We start from the raw sequence: 9135 nt of genomic DNA, 5'->3' as shown, positions 1-9135 counted from the left end.
ATTTCTGGGAAATGACCTAGGATCTGGGCCAAAAAAAGTGGCATAAATTTGGGAGTCACAGGCACAACACTAGGGGAAAACATCCCCAAATGCTTTGCTTTCCCTTGCTTTGGGAGCGTCTCGAGCCTCCTGGACACATGATGGTCCATATCAAGGGAGAGTCCAAGGGTTTGATGCATTAAAACTTTAGTGGGACTTAGGGGTTGGTTACCTGAGTGGTTGGGATGGATCCTGGGAATTTTGTTGCTGATGTGGAAGGTATGTGTGATTTATTCCACGGGTTCCACTTCCTTAACTGACACATAGGGAGTCAAATCATGTCATAGTAACTTCATGTCACATGTTTACCCTGGTTGGCTAGTTACTTGGGTAGACATGGGAAGAGGGTGTTGTCATGCGGAAAGAGTCAATTTTGCAGACAAAACCGACCTCCCTAGAAGCTATGGCTTTCTAGTGACAAACAAGACAATCAAGAACTATCTTTCCCTAAATATGCATTTAAAATACAAGCAACCAGGTGTTTAAAGCATACCTTTAGTCCAACGCTGTTTGTAGCAGCCAAGCCTCTCCGATCCAGATGAGCTCCTCCTTCTCTTTGAAACCTGCATTCACTAACAAGCAAACGATTACATAGCACCTGAATAACTCATATAATAAAACATATTCATCATAAAGACCAAGGAGTATATGAAACAAATTATATATAACAACTTGTTGAGAAAAATGAACTTAATTGTATTAATTGGAAACAAAAGAAACCATTACAACCAGTGCCTTGGTGTTGTGCAGGTCCCTCCCAGGGTCCAGCAAGAGTTCTCCTTTACTTTGATCAACTCACCCACTTCCAAATGAAGCTAAGAAAGGATAGGAATCTCTCCTCTCAAGCTCTATAAGGGAGTCCTAATTTCAGCAGCATCTACCCTTAGGAATGTTAAGCTTTCAACCTCTCCTCCCTCTGGCCCAATGCCTGTATTTATAATGCTTTGGAGGAAGTTAATCAGGTCCACCATCAATGGGATAAGCCCCTCTTTCAATGGGATAGCTCCCCTCTTGATGGGATAAGTTCCTCTTTCTTTGGAATGCATGAACCATCTGGAGGCGCTCAATACACGTCAAACCATCTTCTAGAATGCTCTAGATTCGACCACAAGTAACTTTTTTGAAGTAAAATTCGTGCCTTTTGACCTTTACAGGAGTACGCACCCACCCCTTTACAGACAGAGCGTACAAGTACGCAGGTATTGTGAACTTGAGGTGCGTACACGCAGGTAAGGTTAAGAGAAACTGTGTAACCAGAGTTATATTTATTTTTAAGGACTTTCTCTCTTTCTTGGAGTTTGACATGAGGAGCAGAGGTATAAGACTTGCCAAGGAGGACAGTATGACAGTTGATGGAGCCATACTGACTGCAAATAGTCATGGTGACAAATTTTAGTGTAACAGATTGCCCCCTAAAGTGCGAAGCCTATAGTAGATTAGGGTTTCATGTCATCTAGGAAGGGTGAAGCACTTTATCATTTCAAGGATTATCTTGTGGAGAGCCCAGTCGGAACCTGCAAATATTCAACACAAAATACATATATAAGATCATATCATCGCTGAGGTAGGCATTCCCATACTCAGATCAAAAACTTTAACTAACAAACTAACTACTGCTCTGATATAGGAATGATTTCGCAGTACATCATAATCATAGACACATGTAGACACAGTATGGACGCAGCCATCTGTTTATGATTAGTCTACTATATAATGAATACAAAACTCCTCGCAGCCTGGATGGTGGAAACTAGATCCAGGGTCTTCATTTCTACTTCCCGAAATAGTACGATTCTATCCATGCGAATAAATGAGTTGATGTCGAACATGGTAGAAACCACTTGATTACCAGTCAATGATGTAAACTGTTAACAAGTGTGAGAGAGACCACCAGTGATGTCAATGGTTCTCAAAGTACCCAGTACAATCCATGAGATGTGAATGAATGTGTTGATGTCGAACATGTCACGGAATCCTTTGATCGAAAGTCAATGATGTAAACTGTCGTCAAAGGCGAGAAACCTGCCATTGATGCATGCAGATTTCAAGGTACTGACGATTTCTAGATCATCTTTCTAGATAATGTGTTGATGTCGATAGAAAGCGACCCATTGCAGGCAAGCCCACAACACGAAATCATAGTTCAAGTTGAAGAAATGTAGCTGTAAGGACTGACTCAGGGATGGTCAAAATGGACGATAGGTATTTTGCAGATGAATGGTTTATTTGCAGTGACCTCTTGAACACATAACGACACAACAGATGGCTTGGTGACAATTGACCCAAAGTTAATACCCAGAAACCGGCTGAAGATTTTCAATGTGGTTTGATCAACTTTTAGGCAAAGAATTTCCCAACCCAGGTGAATGAAAAAGTGTCGTGTTCAAGAGTGGTGATAAGGTTTTTCTGTGACAAAGGATAACAAATAGGCTCATTTTTCTCTCTTTTCCCCCACCATTTCTGGTAAGTACCTCTTTATTTTTTAACAAGCTTGAGGAGGATAACATTTGCTTGATTATAAGCTCATCCTTCGGATGAGTCCAACTTAGTTTAGATTCGAACCCTAAGAAGGAGTGGTCCGTTCCTGTTTGTAATCGAACAGGTCGTTTACTGTGAAATTTTAACGAGTCCAGTATAGGAGAAACTCGGCGTTTTTCAATTTTAGAGAGTCTGAAAAAACTTAAGAAGACTCCAGGGTTGAACTTTTTCGTAAATTTGTGTCTCCCAAGCCCGAAAAAGTATAAAATAATACTTGAGAGAACCGCTTGATCTTTACGACCAAGGAGTACTTTCATGATTAGTGTCTCTGACCTGAAAAGTAAAAAGCGATCAGGGAAACGTCGTTTTATTTCCAATATCGAATTTGAAACGACAAAAATCCGGCAATCTTTTCGTGTTTTTACGGTCAGAAAAGGGCTGTAAGAGGACCGCCTTTTAATTCCATTTTAACGAGTGTAAAAGAAACGCTCGGCAATCTTTTCATGTTTTAGGAGTCAGAAAAGGGCTTAAAGATGACTCTGATGTTTTTGTTCGTAAAAAATGACAATTTTCCCTGAAAATCCTTTATCTTGCACAAAAACCAACACATTACTCATACCTGTTTAAAGATAGATAAAAATACTTTGAAAAATACCTTTTCATGGTGAAAAATAAACAAATTTACCATTTATTTACCCAAAAAACCTATAAAAAGGGCTTTTACCAATTCATTTTTACCATTTTACTGTTGAGGAGAGAAAAAAGGGCTTTTGGCAAGAAACTTCCCATGGACATTGCGGAGAATCCGACCGTCGAAATCGAACGCCGTCTCTTTCAGGTATTCTACAACATCCTCCTCTTCATTTTCATCCGTTTAGAATTTGTTTTTAGGCCCTAGATATCATTTTTTGGAGGCTTTGGGGTTTCAAGACCCGCCTTTCGGGGTACGCAGGTGCCACACTAGGGACCCGCGTACCCCGACATTTTCTCAGTTGGGAAAATGCTGGGCGTACGCACCTTGCCTTAAGAGAACCTGGGTATGCACGCTCTGTTCCTAAAGGCAGGGTGCGTACTCCGCGCAAAGGGTTTTCAAACCCCAAATTCTCCAAATTGGACCAACAATCTTTTTGATTTTATGGATTCTAATGGATTTTTTCTGGTGTGTAGATTGCCCACCATGCTTCATTGGCACGAGAGAGAGCACGAAGATGTTGATTTGGCCGCCATTAATCATCAACCGTCAATTGATGCTTTGAAGGCATGCGGTCTTTATAAATACTGGGCCATACCTGGCATGAGGGCCCAGGTGCGCTTTCTAGAGTGGCTGGTAGAAAGATGGAACATTCAGGACCAGTGTTTTTATATTGGAGGGCACCAGCTCGAGACAGAGCCCTTAGATATCTACTTTCTCACTGGTTTGCCCAAGAGTGGCGAACACTTGACTCTGTTCGGGACTAGGCCGGGTGGCCAGTCCATCGCTAGTCTCCGACTAGAGTGGTGTAACACTCAGACTCAGGAGAAGGGGATAGAGATCAAAACTATATCCCGACCTGAACTTATGGTGATTGCCTTTACAGTTACCAGACTTTGCGGGGCTGCCGCTTTACACATTGCCACTGGATCCCAGATACGGATGGTGATTGATTGCTATCGAGGTACCATTTTCAACTGGTGTGATGCTGTGTTGGCCAATGTAAAAGGCCAACTGACTAGAGCCAAAAACGGACAGCTAAATACCTTTGGTTATGGGCCTTTAGTTGTGAGTTTTGGCTTAGAGAGGGTTCCAATGCTGATCCCACAGCATCTCACTGTTGAGGTTGGGCTTCCTCGAGAGCCCAAATTGATGCGATGGGTTGCGGTTATGGCCCATCATCCTGATGAGGGAATGGGGGTTGTCCGATTTACTCCGGAGTACTTTCACTGGTTAGAGGACCAGGTCTTTTCTATACAGGATTTTCCTTATGCCGGGGTTGATTTTCGTGGAGATCCGGACATGGTTCTTCCACCGGGAGAACAATGGGATGATACAGGTAACATCATTTTCACAAGTTTTTAAACTATCTATTTTTTTTGTTTTTTATATCGTCTCAAAACTGATAGTAATAATTTTCAAAATGTAGATGTAGGCCCACGTTGTCCAGCCAATCTTCGGCCTTTCGAGAGGAGACTACCAGTTGCACCGGCACCGGCCCCACAAGACGAGGCCACAGAGACTTTAGCTGAGTTGGAACATGATCTAGAGCGTCTTACAGCAGATATACCAGAGACTACCATAGATGATATTCCTATCAGGCTTCAGCGCTATGTAGGCACAGTCCCAGGACCTTTTAGAAGGTTCTTGTGTAGGGTAGCCCGTGCAGTGGTGTCATATAGAGATCATCACCAGTGATTGGATGGTCGTTTTGTAGACACATGTGACATTTTGGTTTTTTGTACTTACCATTTTTGCCGATCATAAGGTGTTTTTCAACCTATGATCGAAGATGATGTATTTTTGACACACTCTTATCTATATATATCATTATTACCGGCTTATCTTGTTAAACATGTGTAATGAAATGTTTTTAAATTTACATGTATGATTATTGCAAATGTCTATTTAACATTCGAGAAGCAATTGCATCTGCTAATGTATTTAAAGACCTTGGAATATGCTGATATTCAATGTAATCAAACTCACGTTCCAAGAGATGCACTCTAAAAAATAACCTTAATAACACTGGATTTCTAATGGCATACACTCTATTAAGCTGTAATACAACGAGTTCAGAATATAACCTCACTATCAAACTCCGAATCCCAAATGAAATAGATTCAAACAATAACTCAATCACTGCACTGTATTCTGCAATGTTGTTTGTTGTTTGACCGAGGCTCACCCCATGCATAGAAACTAACTTGTCAGAGGGCGAATAGATAACCCAAGCTGCGGAAGAGATATTCTGTGTACTACGACAAGCACCATTAGCGAATCCAATGTATGTTTGGAGAGGCATCGACATCTGCAAACATCAAGAGTAAAACCAAGGTAAGCAGAATAACGACGAAAAACACACTCTCTAAACTAAGCACACTGTCTAAACTAACAAACACACCAGCTAGAAAGAAAAACATAACCTAACTAAAATCTCCATACCCATCATTTAAGCATAATACCTCTTTAAGTAAAGTCCATTTCTGGGTTTACCCAAAGAGTCCCCATCAAAGTCTACCAGCTCATAGGCCCCTTTTGCTAGCTTTTGCTTGACAATATAGGGCCCATGCCACATAGGAATGAATTTTCCAGCACCTAATTTATCATTAGCTTGATCATATAATAGCACTAGGTCTCCTTCCGAAAAATTTTGAGGGGTCACATTTCGATCATACTGAGCTTTCATACGTTTTGCGTGAGTCTCGATCGCCAATGCAGCATCACGTCGAGTCTCATCTAATTGAGCTAAGTATAATAAACGCTTCTCCTCTTCGGAAGTAGCTGGAAGTAATTCGATGGCCATTTGCAGTGACGGGATTTCGCATTCAATGGGCAGCACAGCTTCCAAACCATAAACTAGTTGGAAAGGAGTGAACCCTGTTGATGTTTTCACTGAGGTTCGGTACGCCCAAAGCGCTAAAAATAACATGTTGTGCCAATTCGACCGATGAATACCAATGATTCGTCGGATCATGATAACTAAAACTTTGTTGATGGACTCAACCAGACCATTCGCTTGTGGATAATAAGGAGTTGAGCTATCGTGACGCAAACCAAGTTGGCCTGTAAGTTCTGTCATCATAATGTTTCGAAAATGGCGCCCATGGTCAGTGATTATCGCTTGTGGGACACCAAACCTAGCAATTATGTGATTTAACACGAAAATTGCAGCTGTCTTGCCGTTTGCCTCGAATGTAGGCATCGCCTCGGCCCACTTAGTAAAATAATCAACCGCAAGGATGATATACGCATGCCCCCCGGCCGAGTGAGGGTTACATGTAATAAAATCGATACCCCATTTGGCGAAAGGACCAACGGAAATTATAGGGTGGAGAGGAGCAGGTGGAGCACGCATCTTTCGATCAAACACTTGACAGTTGTGGCATTTTCGGACCGCAGTAATACAATCTTTAAACAAGGACGGCCAGAAGTAGCCAACGCACAATATCTTTTGGGTTGTGGAATACCCAGACATATGACCACCACACGCTCCAGAGTGACAGTCATTTAGAACCCTTTCAGCCTCTTCGTGAGTTAAGCAACGTTGAAAAATAGAGTCCGCCCCACGACAATAAAGAGTATCTCCAATAATTTTGTATTGTTGGGACTGGAATCGAATTTTCCGACGTTCCGACTTTGAAACTTCGGGCCGAAAGGATTGGGTCTGGAGATAGACGATTATATCCCCATACCACGGATCTAAAGTGCTGATTAGAAACAAAGATTCGTCCGCAATGGGCTCCTTTGCCACAGTTTCTGTGTCAGCACGCGGAAAGTCACACATTAACTCTGCAAAGACTAAAGATTTCTTAGACTTAGATTTCTCAAACTCCAAGTCGAACTCCTGCAGGATAACAATCCATTTGGAGTACCTGCCCCTAGCAATTGTTTAGTCAAAATGTAGATCATAGGGTTGCAATCCGAAATGACTGTAGTTTTACGGAGTAAAATGTAGTGACGAAAACGCTGGACAGCTTGAACGGCTGCCAGTGCCAATTTCTCCACATGTGAGTATTTTAGCTCAGTTGGATTTAACGTCCGACTAAGGTAATATATCACATGTTCTGTTTCGAATTCATCTTCCTGAACTAAGACCATTCCAATGGTGGAATGGGAGGTGGCGAGATACAAAAAGTAATCCTGGTTGTAGTTGGGAGGATGCAGCAACGGTGCATGGGTCAACGCGTGCTTGAGTGCATCAAAAGATTTCTGAGCTATCTCATCCCAAGAGAATTGAGCATTCTGTTTCAAAAACCGTGTAAAACCCTTTGTAACCTCGGCGTAGTTAGGAATGAATCGTCGTAAAAAGTTTGCTTTCCCCTGCAAACTTTGGAGTTGGCGAAGACTCGAAGGAGGAGGCAATTTGATGATAGCTTCTACCTTTGAGGGATCGACACAAATACCGGCTTTCGAAACTACAAATCCTAGCAATCGTCCCACTTCTATACAAAAGACACATTTGTGTGGGTTCAACCGAATACGATAATGCCTACACCTCATGAAGATTGCTCGTAAATGGACAAGGTGCTCAGCCCGATGTAATGAATGAGCAGGCAAATCATCGAGATGTGGTTGCACAATGTGTTTGATGTCATGAAACGCATAAGACATCGCCCTTTGAAAAGTTGCTCCGGCATTCTTAAGCCCAAAAGGCAATTTTCAATAAGCGAATGTCCCCCATCGACAAATGAAAGCCGTTTTTGGTTGATCGGCAGGTAGAATATTGATTTGATTGTAACCGGAAAAACCATCCATAAAGGAAAATATTTCACTTCCGGCACAATCGTCAATTATTTGATCGATATAGGGTGTTGGGTAGTTGTCCTTTGGACAAGCTCGATTAATATCCCTATAATCGATGCATATTCTTATTGTTCCTTGTTTTTTGTTAACCGGAACAATATTCGATACCCAATCCGTTAACGGGATCGGATAAATGAAACCTGCTTTCAACAGCTTCTCAACTTCTGCTTTAATTGCAGCCGCTTTTCGTGGGTGAATTTGACGCAAACGTTGCTGGACGGGTTTAGCGTCCGAGTAAGTCTTGATCTCATGGACAACAATCGCGAGATCAATTTCTGGCATTTCCTCATAGGACCAGGCAAACACGTCGCGGAATTCTTGAAATAGGGCCTTGTATGTCTGAATTTCGTCATCTGTACACGAGGCACCTATATGAATGTTCTCAACAATTCCAGGTTTAACCGAAATGTCAATGGGAATAGTTTGAGAGATGTTTCCCAAATTCAGCTCTGAATCAGGATGTTTCATTGGATTCTGAGCTTCTTTGACATATTCGGCTGTAAAGATTGATGAGAAATCATTTTCAAAACGATCATCCTCAGGTAAAAACGAAGATCTGTGATGGAGATCGTCCCACAGTAAATCGTCTACACACAGGACTTCACGAAGTTGCTCGTCAGATGACACAACTTCGGGAAACACTATTAACTCCGAGGTTGACGTGAAAAGTGATTCCTCAAGGACCACATTCATTTGGTCGATTTTGGTTGAACGCGGGTCGGTAAAAGACTGCACGGCTTCATAGGCAATTTCATATGGACTCAAAGGCATAGCATCACCAAATGAGTCTATCTCAGATTCAGAAGGAACGATCCAAGGATCGTCATAAACAATAGTGTCTGATGTAATCATACGAATGGATGCAAACGAAGACAATGCGTTGATTGGAGGAAAAGGAAAAGTTCCCAGTAAACCGGAATCTTTAACTAATCCTACTCCAACATCCTTATAAGGGATAGTCGTTTTACCGACATGCTGAATACTCTCTGAAGAGGCTGGGTCAGATGAAAAGTAAGCCAGCTGATCTATTGTTACGATCTTGCCATTATGTGGAAACTTTATTACTTGGAAGACCGATGAAACGACCGCTGTCATAGCGTAAGACCAACTTCGACCCAAGA

The sequence above is a fragment of the Pinus tabuliformis genome, chromosome 1_2 (assembly GCF_031772625.1).
Source record: "Pinus tabuliformis cultivar Carrire ecotype Pingquan chromosome 1_2, CPIR1, whole genome shotgun sequence".
Classification (NCBI taxonomy): Eukaryota; Viridiplantae; Streptophyta; class Pinopsida; order Pinales; family Pinaceae; genus Pinus; species Pinus tabuliformis.
The sequence above is the reverse complement of the archived record's forward strand: the minus strand, read 5'-3'. Positions refer to the sequence as shown.